The following is a 27,052-nucleotide window of genomic DNA, read 5'->3' as shown; positions in this document are numbered from 1 at the left end:
TCAAGTTGAAAACTAGGATAATAGTATTCTAGGAGACAGATATGATGGATAATATGTTCCTTGATAAGAACAAAGTGCTTCTTTTTGAAAAAAAAAATTAGGTTTCAACATTCACTTCCATAAGATTTTGAGTTTAAAATTTTCTTCCCCTTCCTCCCCTCCTACCTCCTCAAGATGGCATCCAAACTGATGCTGGCTCTACTTATACATTCATGTTAAATGTATTTTCACATTAATCATAATGTAAATAATAATTAGCACTAAAGGGATGATCCATGAGAAAGAAGAAACACAACAAAACCACAAAAGAAAAGGAGATCAAATCATGTATTTTCATCTTCATTCAGACTCCAAAGTTCTTTCTATGGATGTGTATAGTGTTTTCCATCTTTTGGAATTGTCTTAGATATTTGCATTGCTGAGAGGAGCTGTCTTTTAAAATAAGTTATTGCACAATGTGATTGTTATTCTGTACAGTGTTCTGGTTCTTGTTCTGCTCACTTCATTCGGCATCAGTTCATATAAGTCTTTCCAGGTTTTTTCTGAAATTTACTTGTTCATCATTTCTTATAGCACAATAACATTCCATTTGCATGCATATACCACAACTTGTTCAGCCATTACCCAGTTGATTAGCATCCAATTTCCAATTCTTTGTCACAACAAAAAGAACGGCTATAAATATTTTTGAATACGTGTGTGTTTTTTTTCCCCATTTTTATTATCTCTGTGGGATACAGACCTAGAAGTGGTGTTGCTGGATCAAATTGTATGCACAGTTTTATAGCTCTTTAGTCATAATTCCAAATTGCTCTCTTAAATGGTTGCATAAATTCACAACTCCACCAATAATACATTAATTTTCCAATTTTCCCACATCTTCTCCATCATTTATCATTTTCTATTTTTTATGTTTGTCAATCTGATAGGTGTGATGTGATACCTCAGAGTTCTTTTGATTTGCATTAATTTAATAAATAATGATTTAGAACATTTTTTATATGACTGTAGATAGCTCTAATTTCTTCATCTGAAAATTTCCTGTTTATATCCTTTGACCATTTATCATTTGGGGAATGACTTGTGCTCTTATAAATTTGACTCAGTTCTCTAAATATTTTAGAAATGAGGTCTTTATCAGAGACACTAGTTGTAAAAATATTTCCCAGTTTTCTGCTTCACTCCTATTCTTGGTTGAACAAGGTGCTTCTTGATTGGATAAAAAAAAAATCCACACTGATATAGCACCAACCTTCATTTATATACAACTTTAAAGTGTGAAAAAGGTATTTAAACATATTATTTAATTTGAATCTCAGAAAAACTCCAGGAGGTAGGTACAATAGTTATTATTACTCCCATTTCACAGATTAGAAAATTCAGACTGAAAAATATTAAATGACTTAGTCATTATTACATAGTAAGTATGAAAGTACTTGAGGCAGTATTTGAACTCAAGACTTCTTGACTCCAATCCCTGTGTACAGAGCATGAGGGTTAAAAAACCTTGAGGAAAGCCAGGGTGAAGGCCACAGGGGAAAGGTGATATAGCATAATAACCACTGTATTTATAGAAGGGGATAAAAAAATCATGGAAATAAATGAAGTCATGTAGTGAATATACAAAATTATGAGAAGTCAATAACAAAGTGTTATCAAGTTGCTTGGGGAAAGTGGTGCTCCAGTGTAAATATTTGAGATAATGAATCGAGAATCCTTGAATCCTGAGGGCTTCCTGTAATCCATTGGATATAAATTATGTTACACTCTTACATACACTTAGAGTTGGATTCCTATGGTGTTTGAAGAATTGATCCATTCATACTTTGCATTTATCCCAACCCTTCAGCCAGAAAATGTGCAGGAGTGGGAAAGATAAAGGGAAGCACATTGGACATAAGAATACCCCACAAACTGTGGAATTCTGAACGTACAGATTGAACCTCCTTTCGTGGCAGAGCTTATATCCTGATTCCTGCTGTGACTGATTTTTGAACATGTGTAATTGCTTTCCTCATTTTTAGGATGTCCTTTACAAAAATACAGATCCCTGTTCCCTTTTGGACAGACATTCAATTATGTCTCAGGCTATATTAAAAGTCTGCTGTTTGATTTTCCAACTTCCTCTGAATCACCCCATAATAATTCAGTCATAGCACCCTCCTATAGTCTACAACTTCATCATGATACTCCTGTTCATGGCTTATGTAGTGACAAAAGTATTATGTGTCTTCCGTAATTTTTTTTAAAAAATGTGATTTTCTGCTCTCAAATAGTAATAGGTACCTATAGGATTGTAGTTGTGTTACACCATTTCTATAAATGTGCATGTAATTGTCAGTCTTGTAATATGTATTTAGTAATCTTCCTAGTGGCAACAATTCCATTTTCCCTTTGAAATTTAGTTCCTTACACTTTCTTTTCATTGGTTTCCTGAATTTAGACTTAAATGGGTATTTTGTCTTGTCATATGATTGGCATTACTTTTCGTTAAAGTGCCCCCCCTTTGTAAAAAGAGTCAGATAGGACATTCCTGAAATATTTGATGACTTTATTAATTTTAATAGCAGAAAAATAGGAACTTAAACTTTAAAATTAAAAACATCTGTTTTCATTTATTTATATTCTAACCCACAGAATAGAGGCCTGTATGTTCAAAGGGTAAATGTGAAAGTTCTCCAAGAATTCACAGAGGAATGGAAAAGTGTGACTGTTGCTGGAAGAAAGGCTCAAAGAGACTTTTCTCCCGTACTGGTCATTGTTTTACTCAATAGAGTTGGAAAATAATTTTTGCAATTTCTTTAGTTGTTGTTGGTGTTTATTTTGATGGCTAATGATTACACATGTAGTAAATATAGAGAATAAACTAGGCAGAGAATTAAATAAAAGAAAAGAAGATTGGATTGCCTTTGGGGAATTATGAAGAAGTTTTAATAGCCTGAATCATTTCTCTGCAACAAACCATCATCTATTTAATATTGACATTTTTCCAAAGCTGGTACAAAGTTAAAAGGACAGAATATTACTACCTCTGAAGAATTATATTTAAAAATCATCCAAAGTACAACAGAGGGACAAATGGAAAGTATGAAAAGGCTATAAAACATAAACAAGAAAAAATTGTGCATTGTTCTATAGGTGAGTGCTATGACTAGAATTGGCATATAACTAACAAGGAGACAGTCATATTAATGGAGTGGGGGGGTCACACATGGACAGCCCATATGTTCCATTATTATACATAGAATGGCAAGAACACTAGTAGAAGAATCCCAGAACAATCAGTGAATCCCCTTATTTAGGCAAGGATATGGATAAGGAAGAGAAGTCATGAATGGATTGTACTCTGAATGATTAGGAGCACATCTATCAAAGTGATAATTTCCCCATCAAAATATTGAAGTAATAATGGTAAAAAGAAAAAAAAAAGCCCATACAATAACACTGTAGTTGTGTTTCAGTGGCTATAGTAGTTGTTGTTGAGACTGGAATTGTGATTTCATTCCTCTAGGGATCTATCTGTTAGAAAATTCCCTTTATCAATGTGATATGGACACTTTAATGCAATTTATTATTTTACAGAATTATCTAGGGCACTAAGAGATTAAGTGACTTTCCCAAAATCTCATAACTAGACATATACAAGACAGGACTTATTCCTGGGTCTTACTAATTCTGTAGGCAGTTGTCTACTCACCACACCAAATCCCATCTCTCTAGCCAATTATTTACCAGTGATATAACACTGGCACAATTACATAACCAGAAGAACTGAAGTAGGGGAGGACTAATACCACTTTTCTTTCATAAATTAATCAATTAATTCTGAGCCCCCACAGGAGTTTATCAAGTATCCAATATTAAATATTAAACTAGATAATCCTAGTTTTTTATAAGTTTCTATTTATCTCTCCATTCACATTGAATATTTATTCTTGTAGGCTTAAATACACAGTAAAGTCATTGGCTATTCAATTAATAAAATGTATAAAAAACAGATTTAATTAATTAAATACCCAATGAATTAATATTTATTTAAACCTTTGAGAATAGAAAAGTTTAAAAGTTGGTCTGTTACTTTAACATTAAAAATCTATGATCTTGATAATTGGTTTCAATGCCATGCATGAGTAGCTTTCCAGAGGACTGCTACTGTGAGCAGACAGCTTTTAAGATTCTGATTACATAGTATATTGAACACTCTATTTCATAACAAATTAGAGCAAAACATGCACAGTAAATCAAGGTACAGCCTTCACAAGGTTCAGCATACACAATTCACAACTTATCACAGAAAATCACAATATAGTATTCTCAACAGCTTATCATTAAAGTGGCCACATAGTTTTTATCAAAGTGGTCATAATATTTAGAACAAAGAACAATCATATCAAAGTACAATACTCAAAGTCTTCCACTCATGGGGCACACTCAAGTTAACTCAATCAGTCACTTATCAATCAATTACAAGGTATTATTACTACACAAACCCTCCACTGCTAGGTCACTAGTAAACTACAATTTCATCATTACTCAGTACCCACAGAGAGGTCTTTTCATCTTGACTTGAGGTCAGTTCTCAGATTGCCTGGATCCCCTTCCGTGATCCCAGATTCTAACTGGATTCACCAGACTGTCACCTGGGTTAAATGGCAGACAGCTCCCAGTTCCTTGTCCAGCTCTCTGGGTAGGTCCTGCTCCACAGTGAAGTTCACAGGGTGCAGTCCATCTCAAATCCTTCACAATTTCTGCTCCCAGGAATTCAAGGCTCAACCAAGCCACAAACAGACAAAGTCCCTGCATCCTGGTCATGCTTCCTCAGTCTTTTCCAGCTCTTTCAAAAAATCAGAATCATCTTATCCAGCCAGGGGAGGTGGGGAATGGTGGGGGGGAGGGGGTTCTGGGCTCCTGGGTTCCTGGGATCCTGGCCTCTTTGCCTCTTGGGCTCCTCTTCAGCCTCCTCCCATCAGCTGTTTCTGCCTCCACAGTGCTCCAAGAAAATCTGACTGTGACTCTCTGGGGCTTTTCTTATACATACACAACATTAGCTTCCTGTTTCATCCAATACCTTCCTGTTATGGCAGGAACAGGGGTTCATACCTTCTGTTTCTTTCACAGAGGTTTGATTAGTTACTAAGTGCTAAGTATCTTCTAACTTGCCAATACAAGAAGGGGTCTTCAAATTACTATTACACTGGTCCCATTACTTCCTGGCAAATAGAGGGAATAGAAATAGAAACAGTGTTGGTTTTTATATTCTTAGAATCAAAGATCAATGCAAATGGCAAAAGAAGCTATGAAATTAAAAGATGTGTGTTCCTTGGAAAGAAAGATATGGTAAATTTGAACAGCATAGTAAAAAGCAGAGACATCATTTTGCCAACAAAAGTCAATAAAGTGAAAGCTATGGTGTTTTTTTTTTGGTTTCTTTTTTAATAGCAATATATGGCCATGAGAGTTGGACTATAAGAAAATCTGGGTGGCACAGAATTGAAGCTTTTGATTTGTGCTGAAAAAGACTTTTGAGATTCCCTTGGACAGCAAGGAGATCCAATTAGTCAGTACTTAAAGAAATTAATTTGGGGTGGCCAGGTGGCACAATGAGTAAGAGCACTGGTCCCAGAGTCAGGAGACCTGGGATTGGTTCCAGGCTCAGATACTTAACACAAAATATAACTGCCCTTGTAAACTTGAGCAAATTACTTAACCCGCTTGCTTTAAAAAATCATAAAAGAAAGAAATTAATTCAGGCTGTTCACTGGAAGATCAAATACTGAATATGAAGTTTATGTATGTTGACCACATAATGAGAATACTGTATTCAGTGGAAAGTACTCATGTTAGGAAAGATATTATCATGCAAATAATGAACATGAACTTGGATGTACTTTGAGAGACAGTGGAGGATAGAAGGGTCTGGCATGCCGTGGTGCATGTACACACAAAAATTGGAAATGATTGGAAGAATGAACAACAACAAAACAAACAGATTTAAATATTTCTAGCATGGAATGAAGAATGTCACAGCAAGTGACAACTCAAACCATCATATGTAACTTAAATCGAGTCAGCTAATATTTATTTAGTACATACAATGTTCTAGGCACCAGAGTAAGTGCTAGGGATACAAAGAAAGGGGAAAAAAAAGTAGTCTCTGCTTTTGAGGAATTCATATTCTAAAGTAGCATGTGGGAGCCAACATACAAATAACTACAAATATGAGAGAGAGACAGAGAGAGAGAGAAAGAGAGAGAGAGAGAGAGAGAGAGAGAGAGAGAGAGAGAGGATTGAGTGTAGTCTCAGAAGAAAAATATTACAATTAAAGAAAACTGGGAAAAGCTTCTTGCAGAGGGTAGGACTGAAAGTGAAACTTGAAAGAAGCTAGAGAGGTTCAAGGTAGAGATGAGGAGGGAGAACATTCTAAGGATGGAAACAACCAATGAAAATGTCCAGAATGAGGAAATTGAGTGTCATGTTCAAGGACCAGCGAGGAGGTTAATGTCATTAGTCAATTAGCAGATGAAACGAAAGGGTATAACGTGTAAGAAGACTGAAATGGTAAGAAGAGGCCAGGTTATGAAGGCCTTATAAACCAAACAGGACATTTTTCTAATTGATCCTGGAAATGAAGAGGCACTGGAATCTATTGAGTGGAGGAGGTGATATTGTCAGACATGAATTTTAGGAAGACAAATTTGACAGATTAGTGGGGGATGGATTAGGGTGGAGAAAAATTAAGCAGGGAGACCTACTAGCAGGCTATGGCACTAGGCCAGGCACAAAATCTACAGACCCAGAGTGGTTCCATAGTTAAAAGAAATAAAGGGGCCTCTATGATAGATTAAGGAGATGTAAATACTTTGACAGCTGATTGTATGTGGGTGGTGTATGAGAGAGTGAGTAATCAAAGATGACTTTAAGGTTGTGAGCTTCGGTGACTGGGAGGATGTTGGTACATTAGACAGTAATAGAGAAATTAGGAAGAGGGAAGGAAGTAGGGTTTAGGAAAAAAATATGACTTCAATTTTGAAAATGGTGAGTTTAAGATGTTCATGGCACATTAGCTTTCTCAGAATGGTGGTTGAAACCTCTTCTCAAAAGTTATTTTTATAATCTTCCTTCACAAGTAGTGATCTCACATGGTTTCAGGAAGGAAGCTCTCTTAGTCCTTTACCTTTGTGCTCAAACAATCTTTCTCCAAGTATGATAGCTAACTGTCTCTACAGAATAACAGTTAAAATGACAGTTTTCACACTGACTCCTAACAGATTACAGTTAAATTGTAACTTCTCACAATTCCATTATCTTCTAAATATATAATAACTAATCCATAGCCTTTGTAGGAGGAGCTATTGGAGATGGATTCCAAGTTCAGTTCTTTATTCACTGTCATACTTCCACCCTACAATAGCATGTTATTTGCCAAATTCTGTCTCTTTTGTTCTCATAATTTTGTAACTTTCAAGGATCCACTCAATGTGTATAGATTTTTTTATAAAGCTTTTAAAGAGATGGAAAAATAGGCATAAGTTTCAATAGTGAGTATATTCTCAGGTTGATTTTTTTTGGATAATAATAGCAGATAATCTTTCCACACCTTTACTATCCTCCTCCCTTTCAGCTATCTAAGCACTAAAAAGAAGACAGAAAAAAAGTCATCTTAGAATATTTGAATGCAGAATTACTTGAAATGAATTTCAGCTTTTTCAAAAATGAACTAGTTTTGAAAAAAATGAAATGGACAACTGAAGCAAATTTCTGTTGAATATTAATGCTTATAAAAGGGCAGTTTAAATAATTTCTTTGAGGAACAGAGCTATATAATTAACTGTATTTCCCAGTTGTCATAACACAACCCATTTCATCAGCTAGGTTATGTACTTGAAGAGTTTCTCAGAGTAACCATAGCAATTAAATCTTTAGGTTATTGTGTTTAGATTTATCAAAACAAGCTTAGTGTAGATGGAGGGAATTTAGTACGCTGATGTCTTCTTATCCTTTGAAGTGATCACATACCCATGAGATGGTCCAGGAAGAAACCCCACACTTTAAAATATATAGAAAAATGGAATGGTGGTCCAGAGAAGACGAATCAAATGATCGAAGGTAAGAAAACAGAAATGAAAGATTTGGGGTAGAGAGATTTGGAATTACATAGTTATATAATTTCAGATTCACAGTATGTCAGATACAGAAAAAATTGCAGGTGTAATCTGGTCCAGCCTGAATAAGAAGTCCCTCTCCAACACACCAAACAAATAAACATCTAGCCTTTGCTTGAAGAACTCAAGCAAATAGGAACCTACCACTTCCTGAGATGACCTATTCTACTTTAAGAAAGATCTGATTTTTAATAAGGATTTTTATGATTAATTTGCTATTTACAGAGTCCAACTTTAATCAACTATAACTTCTACTCCTTGAAGTTCAGGCCATTTGAGATCCTTTCCAACTCTTGTGAAAAGATCTGTGAATCTTCACCCAACTCAGTTCTTCCAGCAAGTAGCACCAACTACAGCCTTCAATAAAGGCCAAAACATTTTTCCATGGCATCTCTGTCTTTGTTTTTTTGGAACCATCTTAGCCACCACAGACAGGAAGTCAATGTCCATCAATAAACATTTAATACATGACTCCTATATACCAGGAACTTTGATAAGTGCTGGAGATACTCTTCCCACCTCCCACCAAAAATTAAAGGCAAAAGACAGTCCCTTTTCTCAAGGAGCTCATTATCCTAATTCACAATCTACTTATTAAAAAAGATTATACACAATGTGTACAAATGATTATAAACAATGTATATACATAATAACTAGGAATAAAAAGAAAAAAGCAGTGGAATTAAGAGATATTGGGAAAAGTTTCCTGTAGAAGGTTGCAGGATTTAAGCTGAGACTTGAAGCCAATGAGAGAAACTAGGAGATAAAGATAAGGAGAAAACATTCCATGCATGAAGGACAAGGAAACATGCCAAGAGACAAGAGATAGAGTGTTTATGTGAGGACAGCTCTAGGTGTTTCACTGCCTGACAAGGATGCTCAATTCTTCCTATTTCAAAAGTCACTCTGGATATACAATTCCCAACTAAGGACCTACTTTTATTGAGTCTATTACTCTATTTCTGGGCCCTGGTTTACTAAAGGCCTGCTCAAATAAGACAGAGCAAGGACCACAGATAGAGAGCTGTGAAATACTTAGGGGTTAACTAGTCCATCACCTTCATCTTACAGAAGAGGAAACAGAGGTGTTATGCCCACTAGCGATAAAAGAAGGAAGAAAATAAACATTCATTAAGTGCCTACTATGTATCAGGCACTGAGAAGCACTCTACAAATATTATCTCATTTGTACTTCACAACAACCCTGTGAGGGAGGTGCTATTATTACCCCCTGTTTTACAGCTGAGGAAACTGAAGTGGAGAGAAGTTAAGTGCTTTGTCCAGGATCAAAAATCTAGTCTATGTCTGAGGCTACATTTGAACTCACATCTTCCTAACTTTATCCTCTTTATCTCCTTCCAGTACTTTATCCTCTGATCCACCTAACTGCTTAGGTAAACTGTAATGACTTGTGGAATCATTGGAAGATTAATGAATCCCAAATCTCACTATTACAATTCAATTTCATTACATGGCCAGAATATACAGAACCAGAACCAGATCAAATATACTTACTTCAACTACTGTTTGAAATGAATCCAGTTCAATCAATTTTTGTGGCACCATGAAAATAATAATTTTCTGAATCAGAGAGTTGTGGATTCCATATAGAACAGACACAGCAGGGCTCTTGCTACCACCTTTCCAAAAGAGAATTTAAAAGAAGGTGGGAAGTTTAAAAGAACCTTATCTTGGGTATACAATGAAAAAGAAATAAGGGAAAAAAAGAGGCAAAAAATCCTCCAGGATGGAAAAAAAAGGTACCATTTTAAAAAATGGCTTTCATTCCATTCTCACTTAAGATAAAGTAATTGTAAAATAAGGGAATGGACTAATAAGAAAGGGCATATATTCCTGAATTGATGTGGCAAGGGAAAGGAGGAGGAAAACTCAACTAAGCTTATGAAAATTTGTTGCAGCAAAGCCTATAAGATAATTTAGCACTAGCTACTGATAATTGTTCCAAGAGAAGAAGAGAAATTATTCTGGTATGTATTAGGTAAGTTGTCAAAAAGTTTGTTTGCTTGTTTGTTTGTTTGTTTTTAATTAGGATTAAATCTACCAATTAAAAGAGAGTAAATGGTTTATATGTGCTTTGATACATTCATCTTCTTAAGACTTTATGTGAGGCAGCTAGGTGGTATAGTGAATATAGCACTGACCCTGGCATCAGAAGGACCTGATTTCAAATCTGACCTCTGACAATGGACACCTACCAGGTATGTGACTTTGGGCAAGTCCAATTGCCCTGCCTTACCAACTCCAAAAAGACAAAAATAATCAAAAAGACTATCTTAGAAGCAAACGTATTTTACATTATTCTCCATGAAACAACTTTCAGGTATTTTTGAGAACATCCTTGTAGAAGGACTTTAATCATTCACCATTTTGATATAGCATATGACTATTCAGAATTTTACACAGTATAGTGATTTATGAAATTCTGCAAAGTATTACAATCTACTCCAAATTCCAGCAAACACTGTAGGGTTGGATAAATAACAATGTCCATTATCGATATGATTTATTCCTCAAATAAATGTAAACAGTTGCATTTAATATGCACTTTTCCATTTAAGCCTTTTAATATTTCCTAGAACTGTTAAAAATAATCAAGTCTTATATAAAGGGGAAACTAATACTGGAATAATGAATTTCCTAGTTATGGAATAAAAGGATATGAATTATATATTTCTTTGAATATCAGTATAAATTTAATACAACATTCTGTGTTATTTTAAAAATGTATTTTAATTTGTAATATAGAAATTTTGTTGACTCTGAACTGAAGGAAATTTTGATTTCTGGAAATTAACATTTTATGGAAATTTGAAAGTTGCAAAATATTACTTTATCTTTATACTTTAATTTCTCTTCATGTTTATATGTAGTACATTCTCTGAAACTCACTATCTCATTCCCACTACACATGGCATTATGGGAATCCAAGCAGCAATTGTTGTGTGCCTGCATATCTGGTATCTTTCACATATTACAGATCATAATTCCCAACTTGTATACTCCCCTACCCTAATTTTCAGGTTATCAATCAATAACAATTAGTCAGCTGGGCTTGATTAGCTTTTAGAAAAGGTCATTTACCAAGGTGGCATAGTAAGTTTGGTATAAAACATTCTCCCCCAAAAGTCTGTGATAAATTCTTCCACAAATACAGAATCCAGGGGAAAGTTGTTCAAACAAGCTGCCCATGTAGACATTCCCCTCAGCTATTCCAGAGTCGGAAGCCAATAGATATCTATAATCTCACAAGGTCCTCCTCTGACCAAGGTGGAGTTAGGGAGGAGAATAAGGCCTATACTGAGGCTGGCTTCTTCATCTCCCTATCAAGTGATTCTTTCTCAGAAGCTTGGCTGGAAGGCTTTCACCTCTTAAGCTGTCAGATATTCAAGTGTAAATACCGAATTAGCTTCCTGTTTCCATATAAGTCTAACCAGTTCCTCAGCCATTCTAAATAGATTTCTGCCAAAGTCAATTCACATTTCTAAATGATTGATAGGTTATTCCATGATAAAGATATCAGGGCATAGTACATTGTCACATAAAGTGTGGAGGAATAATTAACTGGTTGGATAACTCAATCCCCACCCCCACACACATTCATATACATATATTTGTATATATGTATGTATGTATGTATGTATGTACATATATATATGCAAGCATGACTCACATGCACATATGTGGATATAAATGGTTCCTTCCTATTTCACAATGTAGTCACACACGTGTGTGTATACACATATGTTCATAACACACAGGTCACATGTGGATACATATACATGTGCACACATGTACTCACATGCATGCATGAAATTCACTGTCTGTTGAATAAGGTTCTCTAAAACATCCTCAGTAGCCCTGATTATGTGATTTTCATTGTATTATAAATCAATTATTTGGCTATACTCCTACATTCCTTTTTGGATTTCTGAATCAAAACTTCACAATTTCCAAGGGATTTCAGAGATAATCTAATGATCTAACACCACTCAATATGCCTCCTGTAGCTTTGTTAGCAAGTGGTTACCTAATATCATCACCAAAACGGCTGATGAAAAATCTGTGTTTGGTTAGAAGCAACCAATTCAATTTTTGGTCATTTATAATTCTGCTGACACTTTTTCTTTCTGGACTTAAATCTTTGTTGACAACTTCTGCTCTTTGTTCCTAATTATGTCTTTTGGGACAAAACAGAAAAAAAAATTTAATCTCTTTTCATAAATTCCATACCAATATTCACTAAAACATTGTTATTACAAGCCTACAGCAATATTCTCTAGGTTAAGCATCCTCAGTTTACTTTCATCATAAGGCATGTTGATCAGACCATTTACGATGCCTGTTAGCCTTCTCTGGAAATTCTCAGGTTTTTGAGTATCCTTCCTAAAATGTTTGGTGAAGAATTGAATCAAAATTACATAAATAAGAATTGATAATTTTTTAAATGAAATTTTATTTTTATTTTTAGTTTACATAATTCATTTCCACAAGATTTGGGGTTACACATTTTCTCCCCATCCCTTCCTTACCAACCATCCCAAAACAAATATCCCACTGTATACCCTCTCCCCCAATTTCCTCTCTCCTATTCCCTTCCTCATAACCCCTCCAATGTTCTGGTAGGGCAAAATGGATCCCCATACCTCAGTGCCTATACATCTTACTTCCTAGTTGCATGCAAAAATAATAATAATTATAATTTAAAAAAAACATTTGATTTCAAAATTTGAATTCCAGAATCCCTTCCTTACTCCCTCATCATCCACCCTTACTGGGAAGATAAGCAATTCGATAGAGCCTGCACATGTATAGCTACACAAAACATTTCCATAGTGCATAGGTTGTGAAAGACTCACTATATTTCCCTCCCTCCTATCCCACCCCCACTTGTTCTTTTCTCTACTTTGACCCTGTCCTGTTTAAAAAGTGTGTGCTTCTAACTTCCCCCCCCAAACTTCCCCTCCCCTCCATCATCCCCCCTCTTATCCGCGTCCCCCATACTCTCCTGTAGGGTGAGATACCCTATTTAGTGTGTATGTTATTCCCTCCCTAAGCCAAATTCAATGAGAGTAAGGTTGACCTATTCCCTTTTGCCTTCCTGTTCTTCCCCTGCATTGTAACAGTTTTCCCTTGCCTTTTCAATACAAGGTAATTTACCCCATTCTGTCTCTCCCCACCTCCTCTCATTCTCTTTCCCTCTCACCTCTCAATTTCACCTTTTAAGTATCATTCTTTCCTATTCCATTGGCCCTGTGCCATCTATCTATGTATACCAGTAAACATATATACACACATTCACATGTGTATTCACACACATAAGCCCTCCTATATAAACATATATATGTATGTACACACACATTTGTATTCCCTTCAACTATTCTCATACTGAGAAATATTTCATAAGCTACAATTATTGTTTTTCCATGGAGGAATGTAAATAGTTCAACTTCATTTAGTTCCTTATGATTTATTTTCCCTGTTTACCTTCTAATGCTTTTTGTATCTCAATGGTATTTTTTCTATTCAACTCTGTTTTTTTTTTCATCAAGAATGCTTAAAAGTCCTCTATTTCATTGAATGACCATATTTTTCCCTGAAATATCGTACTCAGTTTTGCTGGGTAGGTGATTCTTGGTCCTAATTCCAGCTCCTTTGACCTCTGGAATATCAGATTCCAAGCCCTTCGATCCCTCAATGTGAAATGCCAGATCCTGTGTTATCCTGATTGTGTTTCTACATTATTCAAATTGTTTTTTCTTGGCTGCTTGTAATATTTTCTCTTTGATCTGGGAAATCTGGAACCTGCTTATAATATTCCTAGGAGTTTTCTTTTGGGGATCTTTTCCAGAGGTGATGAGTGGATTCTTTCAACCTCTGTTTTGCCTTCTGTTTCTAAAACATCAGGGCAATTTTCCTTGAGAATTTCTTGAAGGATGATTTGTAGGTTCTTTTTTTGATCATGGTTTTCAGGTATTCCAGTAATTTTTAATTATCTCTCCTGGAACAATTTTCCAGGTCAGTGGTTTCTCCAATGAGATATTTCACATTGCCTTCAATTTTTTCATATGTTTGGATATGTTTAATAGTATCTTGATTTCTCATAAAGTCATTAGTTTCCATTTACTCCAATCTAATTATGAAGAAATTATTCTCTTCAGTAAACTTCTGAAATTCTTTTTCCATCAAGCAAATTTGGATTTTTATGGCATTCTTCTCCTCATTGGCTTTTTGATCCTCCTTTGCCATTTGAGTTAGTCTATTTTTAAGGTGTTATTTTATTTAGTCAAGTTATTGACTCTATTGTCATGATTTTCTTGCATCATTCTCATTTGTCTTCCCAATTTTTCCTCCACTTCTTTTATTTGGTTTTCAAATTGTTCTTAAGCACCTCCATGGCCTGTCATATTTCATATTTTTCTTGGAAAGTTTTGGTACAGAAGGTCTGACTTTGTTGTCCTCCTCATGTTCCATGCTTTGATCCCTTTTGTCCCTAGAAAAAGGATTCTAGGGTCAGGTTGCTGTGCTTCCTTTACTTGCTCATGTTTCCACTCAATTACTTGACATTTGAGCTTTTTGCCACAGTAGAACTCTGCTTTCAGAGAGGAGAGCTTTGTCCCAAATTGCTGGGGTTTTTTTTTAGCTGCCAGAGTTATTAGTTGTGTACCCTCTTTGAAGCCTCCAATGGCTTTGGCACTTAGTCACACACCCCAGGACCTTCAACCTAGACAGTGATCCAGATGCAAACAGGTTAAAGCAAGAGTAATTACCCCTTGGGATGGTCCCTTGGTCCCGCTAAAATCTGGAGGCCAGGAGCTCTTAGGCAGCCACACATCTGTGGAGGTCCAGCCTCAGCCACTTTTCCCTCTGGGGGGCAGAGGCTGGACCACACTCCTGCACCCCCTGTTACCATAAAGTCCACACTGACCTCTCCCTTTGTCTTTGGCATTTGTGGGTTAATAATTCTGAAAACCACCACAGCTGCTGGTGATATACTCTTCTGAAGTCCCTCCAGCCTGTGGCTGGTTGTGGTGCCCTGAGGCATAAACCACAGGCTGACACAGGGCTGCGTGCTGTTCCCAGTGCACTGTGATGGACCCTTCCTGCCAGCCTGCTTGGTTGCCTTCAGCAGGAGATTTGTTTCTCTTTGGCACTTTGTGGAATATGTAGCTCTAAAGTTTGTTTAGAGTCATTTTTAAAGGTATTTGAGGTGGTTATGGGGGGGAGCACACAGAGTTTTCCTGCTTCTATGCCACCAGAGAACTGATCATTTTGAAATGGAGCTATGTTAGCTCATAAACATTTACTTAGCACCTACTAAGGGTCAAGTACTGCACTAAGTGAATACCAAAAAAGGCAAAAGAGTCTCTGACTTCAAGCAGTTCACAGTTTAATAAAGAGTTTACAATCTATTCTATCATTTCCTTCATCTATAAAGTTAAATTATCTTAACGTAGCATAGGAAAAATAGTAGAATTTTTTTTTTTTGCTACCATACCACACTTTTAGGTCATTTTGAGACTTTAATAGACTAAAAAACCTTGTTTTTTTCTCCACAAAGTGATTGCCATATATAATATCTTGTTTATGCATATGTTGTCCCTTTGTTTCAGTGTTTTACAAATCAATCAATGCTTAATTTTTGTCCTTTTTAATATAAGCACTAAGGAGTATAGCATGTGAAAAGATAGAAGCAAATTAATCTTTTTTTTTTACTTAATTCCAATTTGTTAACCTGAACAATTGGGTCATTTCAGTGTTCTACCATATCATCTTAGTGATTCTATCTTCCTAAAGCCACATCAACATTGACTCTTTGCCTTTTGCTCAACTTTGCCAATTTCAGTCCGGGAAGTGAAAATTTATAGTTGCTTAGCTTGTATTTTTCTTACTATGACTAATCAAATATATGTTTTCTTATATTTGTTTATGCCTTTATTTTTTTCTGTTTTTAAATTTTTTTAAAAGCAATTGGGGTTAAGTAACTTGCTCAAGGTTACATGGCCATTTATTTTTGGGTGTGGTGCTGAGTATCTGAGCCCGGATTTGATCCAGGTCATCCCGACACTGGAGCCAGTGCCCTTACTCGCTGAGCCACCTGGCCACTCCTACGCAATTGGGGTTAAGTAATTTACTCAAGGTTACACGGCCAGGTGTTTCTGGGTGGGTGCTAAGTGTCTGAGCCCGGGATTCGATCTCCAGGTCTTCTCAACACTGGAGCCGGTGCTCTTACTCGCTGTGCTACCTGGCTACCCCTATTTTTTTTTTCTTGTAAAAACAGTTGTTCATATCTTTCAACCACTTATCTCTTGGGGATTGGTACTTGAATTTCTTTCAAACAATTCTGTCCACTTACGAATTAAGCTGGGTGATAACTATGAACATTTCTAATTTCTCCTCTTTCTTCTTTAGTTTTAGTTTACTGTTAACCATATCTGTTCTTCCTTTCCCATAGTAGGAAGATCATTCTCCTAAGCAAAGAAACAGAAACAAAATAGGAATCACATAGTTCTTCAGTCTTTCACAATTGCTTACAATTCAACAAGCAATTATTTAATGCCTACTATTTGCCAAGAATTGTGCTAGGAATTAGACATACAAATAAAAAAGTATTTCTTTTATTACATGTTCTCTTTATCCATGAATAATTTTAGCATAATAGAGATAGAAAAAGTGCCAAATGGCAAGAAGATGCACATGATTGATTATGGTCACATTAGGGGTAGGTGGAGTGAGTCTGGACTTATGATAAATATGGGTAGTCATTAGTATGCAAAGTGAAATAAATATTAGTCTTTAATTTGAAGTCTTAGAAGGTTTCCTTGGTAAGATTACAATTTGCCCTTGATTACATAGCTACTAGATATGAAATGTGGGACTGGAAACAGATTTCTTGACTCTGAGGTCAATCCTTTATCTACTAAATGACATAGTCTCTCCATTGTGCTAGTGATGAGAATATATATATATATATATATATATATATATATATATATATATATACACACAGATATATATATATATATATGTATATGTATATAACGTTTTTATTAAATGATAATATTTTGAATAGTGCCAATTAGCCTAATGGTACTGATCACAATAACAAGAAAACAGAAAATTTCCAGCAAGAAGGAACAATTGGAAAAACCTTTTGGCTAATAAATTATCATCTTTACTCAAGAAACAAACAAAAAAGGCAACTAAATTAGACTATTTAGGAGGTGGTTTCACCTCTTAGTCCTTACTCAAATTTTCTAAATAAGCAGCCAATATTTTTAAAAGGGCACTCCCCCTCCAAGGGAGTAAGTTCCAGGGTAAAGTATCATGTAGATGTTTACCCAGAACAATATTCTATACCAAATGCATCTATAGCTGCCTCTACATCTATCATTAAATCTTCAGCAGATCTAATATTCATAATTAAAATGGTAAAGTGAAGTTCAGTTCAATCTGTTTAAGAAGACAGGGTACATATAGTACATTTTCAAAAGACTTGAATTTTTGAAATTAAATTAAAGTTTCTAGACTTAAATTGTTACCCTTAAAACATGGAAAATTCTTCTATTTTATGCATCTTACATTCTAGTGGTTCCAAATTTATAGTTTCATTGTAGACAGTTTCTGCAGATATAGCTGGAGCTGCTAACTTTTAATTTTTTTAATGATGCTCTTTATTTACATCACAACTACTTCCCCATATGCCACCTCCATCCCATCACACATACATACATAAAGATAACTTCATCTTGTAATAAAGATGTATATTTTAAGGAAAATAAATCAGACATGATATATTTACAATAAGTGACATTATTGTTATTCAAACTTGGCCACTGCATTGATCTGAGTTATGGTGTTATGGGTATCTTTTGGCATTGTGGTATTTTATATTACCTTAGTCATTGTGTATCCTCATGTATATAATTTCTTATTATACAATCATATTTAATTATAACCACATAAACATAATTCAACAAGTCTTTCATTGACAGATACCCACTTTGTTTCCATTTACTTGATTTTTTTCTGTACCCAACTTATTACCTTTTGGTAAGGAGAAAATGGAGTGTCATACAATGAAATGAAACTTGGAGGAGAAAAAAAAAAGCTAAGCTGAAATCTTGGCTCTACTTCCTATTACTTTGATGACTTGAACATGTCATCACCAATCCTCATACCTCTGATTCCTCATTTATAAAATGATAACGTTGGACTGGATGATTTCCAGGTCCCTCAGAGTTCTCATCATATAAGCAGTGAATATTAACTTCCAGTCTCATATTGGAGCTTTTCTGACTTGCTTGGTTTCCACCTGTACTTCTAAACTTTTAAATTACCAAGTCCTTGGAACAGCCTAATAGGGAGGGTATAATCTGTTTCTTTTTGAAAGGATGAAGAATGTCTTCTTTAAACTGCTGAATGACAACTCTAATTAATTAATTGTTTCAAAAAACCTGTATTAAAGTATTTTGGAGGAAAATTCAGCTCTGGAATAGCTGCTGTAAATGCATCATGACCTCTAGTTTTTATCTGATAAATTATGTTCCTTCAAAAATCAGTGTCAGCAGTTATTTATTGTACTGGTTATGAATTGACTGTTCTTCCTCTGAATTCATTTTAATCTGAACATTTTGCATTTGTATCAGAGTAAAAATATGTATTTATAAAACATGTAGAGTGTTTCAAGTGACATTATATATCACAATGGCAGAGTGGCTATCTTGATTAAGAGTTTTAAGGTTTTTTTGTGTGTGTGTTATGGAAAGCTTTAGCAGTTCAGTGAAGGGCAAAGGGAAAGGGTATAAGTATTTTTATAGAGCATATTATATGTCAGAGACTGCTCTAAGTGCTTTACAAATTTTATCTCATTTAATCCTCACAACGACGCTGTGAGGTAGGTTCTGTTAATATTCTCATTTTACATTTGAGGAAACAGATACACCAACATCATTTACCCAGAGTCACATAGCTAGTAAGTGTCTGAGGTCATATTTGAACTCAGGTCTTTCTGACTCCAGATTCAACATTCTATCTAGTGTGTTACTTAATAACCTACATATCCCCTTCTGGGCATTTAAAAACATTCTGAAAAGGGGACTAAATGTCTTTAAATGCATACAAATACATAGTATTACAAAGGAAACCAATGATATTGAAATCATGTTATCAAGTTATTAAAATATTCACAGATTGCATGTCACAAATATGTTAGGACATAAAAATGATGCTGACTGACACATTCATTGTCTTGATTCCAGCAAACATTTTTTTTAGTAATGTTACACAATTTCATGCATATTATGTTTGGTATTATTAAAACTGAGTCAGTCAATTTCATTTCTGCTTGGAAATCGGAGTCTAATGCAATAATAGTTTAACTATAGAAAGATTAAAGAAACATATAGAAGCTTAACAGGCTACAAGCTGACAAAATAATCACTATGTATCATATAGACATAGCCTATATACCAGCAATCAGGTAGGGAGTATATAGCATTTTTGGTTCCTTATAGGAAATAGGGCAAAGGTCACCAGTTTATTTTTGTTTTCACCTAGCCCTGTGATTTACATGGTACACAATAGACTTTATGGGGTGAGTTGGAATGAGGAGATGATTCAGAAAAAAAAAAAATTGTATTACCTTGCTTTACCCAGTTTTTTACAGGTTTGTTAAGTAGAACCCATGGGAATTATTTTTCTGGGCCGACAAAAAGAATTAATTGTATTTTTTACCATAACTGAAAAAGGCATTAAACTGAGAAAGTTCAAAATACAAAAATGAAGAATCAGTTAAAAATAGAAAAGATTTACAGATGACTGAGGGCTTCTTTAGTTAGTTAATTGTTTTCCTCTTTAATAAGGTGAGGGTTAGACATAATCACCCCTGAAGGTCTTATAACTTTAGATACACTATCCTATTATCTGGTTGAGAGCTATAACACCAAGGAACTAGTAGACCTTCTCCTCTAAGGGTCACAAAGTTTGAGAGAAGCAAAAGACCAGCAGATGATAGACTACAGCAGTAGTACAGAGTATCAATAGCAGCAGCGGAAAGCACAATAAAGAAAACAAAGCAACACAGAACTGGATCTAAAGCTACACAGCATTCACCCTGTAATATCTTCAAAGGACCCTGATGCCTCTTTGGCATCAATTAGTATAAGTTGTCTGAGTCATGACTGTGTCCTGGTTACATGCATTCCCTGGTCAGTTATGTTCTCTGACCCTGTCCTGTGATAAGCATGTGAATATGTGTTCTTTACATGTTCTCCCTCCCCCACTATACTTCTGTGAATATGTGGGATAAATTTTCTCTTGTTTATATTGCTAGTTTGTTTCATTAAATATTGATGCTTTTGATCTAATATATCTTCTCGTTGACTGTAAAAGAAACATCTCAATGGGAACTTAGGAGAGTTTTGAGAGGATGCTTACCAAACAGGTATGTCAATTCTTGAAATTCTTTGATTGTCTGTGTGGGGCTTTGTAGGTATGAATGCTCAGTACTATCATCATACAAAAATAAACAAATGTTTAAGTATAGTTTCTCTACATAACGAATAAATTACTTGGTTTTTAGAAAAAAATCAGCATGACTTCCCCTTTTGCTTCTTAGTTTTCTCCTCTGTAAATTGGTGGGCATAAACAAGATAACCCATAAGGGGCATTTAAGCTCTAAGATATTATGATTCTATGCATCACAAAATATATGCAGATAAAAATACATATTTATGATCATTCAAGCACAATTTTCCTCATTTTCTTATAAAAAGGTGAGAGGACAAGGGCTGGAAATCTTACTTATTTCAAAAGTTCTATGTAGCAAGAAAGCATGTTGATATATTTGCATTGGTTGATATATCAAAAGGAGTTGATATATTTGCATTGGTCAGGAGAAACAAGTGAAGAGCTTTCTGTTGGTAGAAAGAAAGCCAGTCTGGTTTCCAGGCAGCAAAATATGCCTGAATGATTTTACACTAACAGAGATTACCAATTAAATTTCCCCACTGTATTTTAAGTTAAATGATCCTTAAATAGCAAAGGTGTGTGCAGGGGAGGAGAAGGAGGAGAAGGAGCATAGAATTGTGACAGGTTGCAGTGAACACTTTGGGTAGGAGAACATCTTCACATTCTGTATGTGTCTTTCTGTGTACCCCTTAATTGGACAAAAATGATAAATAGTCAATGTTTCTATAGGGCTTTAATGTTTAGAAAGTAAGTCACATGCATTACTGTGCCCGTGTCTAATGATAATTGCTTGAAGGAAACAGAGGTGTTTATCCTAGAGAAACTCAAGGGAGATGTGGAAGTTGGGTACAAGGACTTCTTGGGAAAGGTTGTCATGGGGAGCAGGGATTAGGCATGATCTTTACGATTCCAGAAGTCAGAACAAGTAAGAAAAGCAGGGAGGTGCAAAGAAACAGATATAAGCAAGGAAATCAATCTTGCGATTAGTGCTATCCCCAATGTAACAGGCTGCCTCAAGAGCTAGTAGATTCACCTTCACTGAGAGTTTTCAAGCAGAGTTTGAAGTACTACTTGTCATGCATTTTGGAGTAGGGATTCTTTTTCAAGTTTTGATCAAATTAGAAAATCATTTCATCCTTTCAAACTCTGAACTTCTATGATTCTGATACTTAGAATAGAAGATAGGTACTATTCTTATCCCCATCTTACAGAGGAGAAAACCAAAGTCTACTGGGGAAAAAATTAGAGGAACAAATGTGGAAAAGGAAATTATCAGCTTTCAGAGGAGCTCATGAGAGTTAGTTTCCATTGAAAGAAAATACAAAGCAAAGACAAAGGTAGAATTCTCCCAAATGAATGAAATGAACTGATCTAGATAACCTGAACTCCTAATTAGGCATATTATAGACACACACACGCGCACACACGTGTGCACACACACACATACTCACATACACGCACGCACATGCACGCACAAACACATACATAGAGTTGAGATTTTTAGCAGCTGTTTTCAAGGCAAATTGTGATCACTAATGTGTAGCTGGGAGCCAAACTTTTCACAGGAATGTTCACAGGAAACATCAGACCAAGAGACCCAATTTCAAATTTGATTACAAATTAGTCCTGTGTCTGGGAGAAAGCAGAATTCTTTCTTAAATAAAATATTATTGTATAGGACCCTAAATAGTTTGGAAAAGATTTGCACTCAAAATTTCTTATTCTGGAATTTAAAATAGTAATGTAGGTTATAAAAACTACTTTTTACCAATATAAAATTTAATTGATTCAGGCTATCTAGGTTTACTAGAAACTATCTAAACATAATGTCTTAATGTAGATGAATCTGTGGGGCTAGATCTGGAGTCAGATGACCTGGGTTTGAATCTTTCTTCTGACACTAAATGCTTATAATTGTGTTAAGGGCATAGCTATCTTTCCAGTCTTCAGAACTTGGTTGTGACCTCCTCAACTCCTCTCAGTCTCAGTCCTCACATTCAATCAATTGCTTAGATCTTGTTAATTATATCTTCAAAATATCTCTCACATATATCCCCTTCTTCCCACTGTCTAAGTTACTTCCCTAGTTGTGACCATCATCATATCTTGCCTTAATTATCACAGAAGTCTCCTAATTGTTCTTCCTGTCTTGTCTCTTCTCTATCAAATCCATTCTTCACACAATTAAAGTGATATTCATAAAGCATGTTTCTGAACACTTTACGTCCCTGTTTAATATACTCTAGTGGTTCCTTATTATCTCCATAAACAAATATATTATCCTCTAACATTCAAATACCTTTAAAACTTTCTATCTTCCTAGTTAACTTATATTTTATATGTTTTCATATACTCTATAATCCAGATACACTGGCCTAGGCCTACTGGCTATTACTCACAAATGACATTCTATCTCCTGACTACATATCGTACCAAGTTTTTTTTTTTTTTTCCCATGCCTGGTATGCACTTTCTCTTCACCCCCCATTGCATCACTTTCCTTGATTTCATCTTGTTTTAAGACTTACCTCACATCCCACCCTCTATAGGAAGCCTCTGTCTATCTCCCCCCTTCACTATCCTCCCTCTGAAATTACCTTCCATTTATATATGTAGATATATAATATACATAGTTATTTGCCTAATGTATTCCCTACTAGAATGTCAACCAGTCAATCAAAAAGAATTTATTGTGTTTATTATATGCTAGGTTCTGTACTAACATCTAGGGATAAAAGAAAGTTAAAGAAATGTCAAAACAACAGCAATAAAAAGCTAAACAGAAACCCTGGCCTCAATGTATGTAGAAGATATGATAAATAAAAAAAAAATATTACAAGAGATTCCTGCAGTAGGCAAAATTTGAGCTTACTCTTGAAGGAAACCAGGGTAAATAAGAAGTGGAAGTGAAATAAGAAGTGGAAGTAAGGAGACAAAATATTTGATAGAGGGGTGAAGAGGGAAAGGAAGTCATATAAAACAAAAGTACAGTAATGGGGAATGGGAAATAGTTTGAAGAATTTTAAGCAGGCCGATGTAATTGGTCGATAGAATAAGTGGTGGGAATAATGAGTAAGAAATCTGCGAAAATTGGAAAAGAAGAATATATGGTTCTTAATGGTCAGGACAACATTTTTTTCATATGCTCTTAGCACAGTATCAGGCACATAGAAAGCATTTCATAAACGTTTGCTGATTGACTGCATCCAACACAGAGAAACAGGATACATTAAGAATTTCATCACTAAGCCTGCTGTATACATTCCAAGCTAACCTGAGGTATAGAGTAAGTCAGTTAATAAACATTTATTAACTGTCTATTATGTGCCAGGCATTGTCCTAAGTTCTTTGAACATGAATAAAGGCAAAAGATAGTACTTATGTCTAAGGAGCTTAGAATCTAATAGGAGAGAGTAATAGACACACACAATATACCATTCAATAATAAAACAATGAGCTGCTCATCAGAATTAGGATAAAAAAATAACATTCCAAGTTATAATAATATACAATAGAAACTTCATATTTCATTCCCAATAGAGTAAATGGTAGAACTCCCATATGATTATTAATTTTAACAACTAAAGGGCAATATTACCACTCCTACGATATCCAAACAGTGATTGAATCTGGAAATGTGGAGAATTTGAGTAACCTAAGGAAATAATTTCTGGACTGCTCACATGTGATGGCTAGGACTTTGGACACTGCCTGGTCTGATCTGTGAGACTCCAGGTGATCTTCTGAGAACTCCCTGAAGAACTTTTCTTGGTATGATTTCACATCTGCTTATCAGGATCTTGTCAATGGGGGATTATCTTCATATCACTGCTGCAATGGAAATGCAAATTTAAAGATCTTCCCTGCCCTTAGGCCCTTTGATAGGATTAAGAGACTCTGAGAACCTTACTTGATTTGAAAATATACTCTGCCTTCTAATAGGCTGAATGTGGTCACATGGAGCCAGTGACAGGAGGGTTGGTTTTCAGGAATGCCCACACCTTGATGCTGTGTGATTGGGCAGTGGGTCAAGAGGGTGGTTACATTCTCTGACCCAGGAGACCACTATATAATCCCTTATGTGAGGCTTTGCTTTGGGGCTCACTTTGAGAAGTGTTCTGTGATTTGATCAGATGAGACTCTGGGAAGCTGTTGCTGAGAGCCCTCCAGCTTTGAAAAACCCAGATGTTGATTTGGTATGGATGTAATGGTTGGACAGTTTGGAAACCTGTCTACTTGATCTGTTTCTCTGTCTTGATAATTCTGTCTGTATACTCTGAAGTTTGGGGTGCTGACCTTTTTCCCCTGAACTAGGTAAATTATACATATTTGACTGATTAAAGTAAGCTTGTTAACCCATTTTGAGTTGCTTTCCTTTAACAAAGCCACTATAATAACCTGTGTTGGCAGCAACCCTGGGGATGCTGGGGTGCTTGCTGATACAAATGCTGAGGTAGAGAACTTGGTAAGCACACAACTAGGTCAATCTTTCATGGTCTGAGGTTACGACCTATGCCCAGCATGCTCTGGTTTTACAGTTAGTGCATACAAATGACTTAGGAATTGTGTAATAAATACCTAATCAATACATGAGGTATTTTGTGCTAATATGTCTTCATTTTTTATGAATAACAGGTTTCCCAAATATTTATAAAAATAGTTTTCAGCACTCATTTATTTATTTTTAAGTTTCAAGTCTTCTGCCTCCCTTTCTCTCCTCTATCTTCTCTGAGTTTGTAAGCTACTTGACATAAGTTATACATGTGTAATATTGCAAAATATATTTCTGTATTAGGTTGTGAAAGTGAACACAGACAAAAAACTAGTACCAACCCCCACCCCTAACCCCACCCCAAAGGTGTATAGCATTTTTCATCATGAGTCCTTTGGAATTGTCTTGAATCACTGTATTGTGGAGAAGAGCTAAATCATTCCTAATCAATCATCATACAATATTACTGTCACTGTATATAGTGTTGTCCTGGTTCTGCTCATTTCTCTCTGCATCAGTTCATGTAAGTCTTTCCAGTGTGTTTTCTGAAAATATCCTGGTCACCATTTCTTAAAATTCAACAGTATTTCATTACAATAATATACCACAACTTCTTAAGTTACTCCCCAGATGATGAATATCTCTTCAATTTTAAATTATTTATCATCACAAAAAGAGCTGCTATAAATATGTTTCTACAAATTGATCTTTTTCCCTTTTTAAAATCTCTTTTGGATATAAACCTAGTAGTGGTATTGCTGGATCAAAGTACAGGCACTGTTTTATAGCTTTTTGGCCATCATTCTAAACTGTTCTCCAAAATGGTTAGATCAGTTCACCAATGGTGCATTAATTTCTCAGTTCTCCTACATTCCTTCCCAAATTTGTCATTTTCTTTTTCTGTCATATTAGCCAATCTGATAGGTCTGAATTGGTACCTCATTAATGTTTTAATTTTCATTTCTCTACTCCATAGTGATTTAAAGCATTTTCCATATGCCAATAGTTTTAATTTCTTCATCTGAAAACTGCCTTTAACCATTTTTCAACTGGGAACTGACTTGTATTCTTATGAATTTGACTCAATTTTCTGTATATTTAAGAAATGAAGGCTTCATTAGAGATACTTGATGTAAATTTTTTTTTCCCATTTTCCACTTTCTTCCTCATCTTGGTTGCATTGGTTTTGTTTGTGCAAAACCTTTTTTTGTAAATTTAATACAGTCAAAATTATCCATTTCATATCTTGCAGTGCTCTCTTCCTCTTGTGCAGTCATAAATATTTCCCTTCTCCATAGATCTGAAAGGTAAACAATTCCTTGCTCCCCAAATTTGTATATGATATCACTCTTACTATCTAAATCATGTAATGCATCTTGACCATGTCTTGGCATATATAAAATGTTGATCTATACCTAGTTTCTGTCATACCATTTTCCAGTTTCCCCAGCAGTTTTTGTCAAATAGTGAGTTCTTATCCCAATAGTTTCAGTCTTTTGGTTTATCAACCACTAGCTTTCTATGGTCATTTACCACTGTATATTGCATGCAAAATATGTTTTCATCAATACAACAGATGGTTATCATACACTTTTTAAAGAATTCACATGTAAAAAACCAAATAAACAAAAAAAAACATACCTAGTGCTCTAATATCCAGAAAAGTTAGCAGCACACAGAATATGACATTTCATTCCACAAGTTTTTGGATTCCAAATTTTCTCCCCTTTCCTACCCTAACCAGATGACAACCAATCCTATCTGGCACTCTCTCTCTCTCTGTATCTCTCTCTCTCTGTCTCTTTCTCTCTCTCTCTCTCTCTCTCTCTCTCTCTCTCTCTCTCTGTCTGTCTCTCTGTCTCTCTCTCTGTGTCTCTCTGTCTCTCTCTCTGTCTCTCTGTCTCTCTGT

The sequence above is a fragment of the Petaurus breviceps genome, unplaced genomic scaffold (assembly GCF_028583685.1).
Source record: "Petaurus breviceps papuanus isolate PSGF00001 unplaced genomic scaffold, PetGlider_PUasm1.0 76, whole genome shotgun sequence".
NCBI lineage: Eukaryota > Metazoa > Chordata > Mammalia > Diprotodontia > Petauridae > Petaurus > Petaurus breviceps.
Note: the sequence above shows the minus strand (reverse complement) of the source record.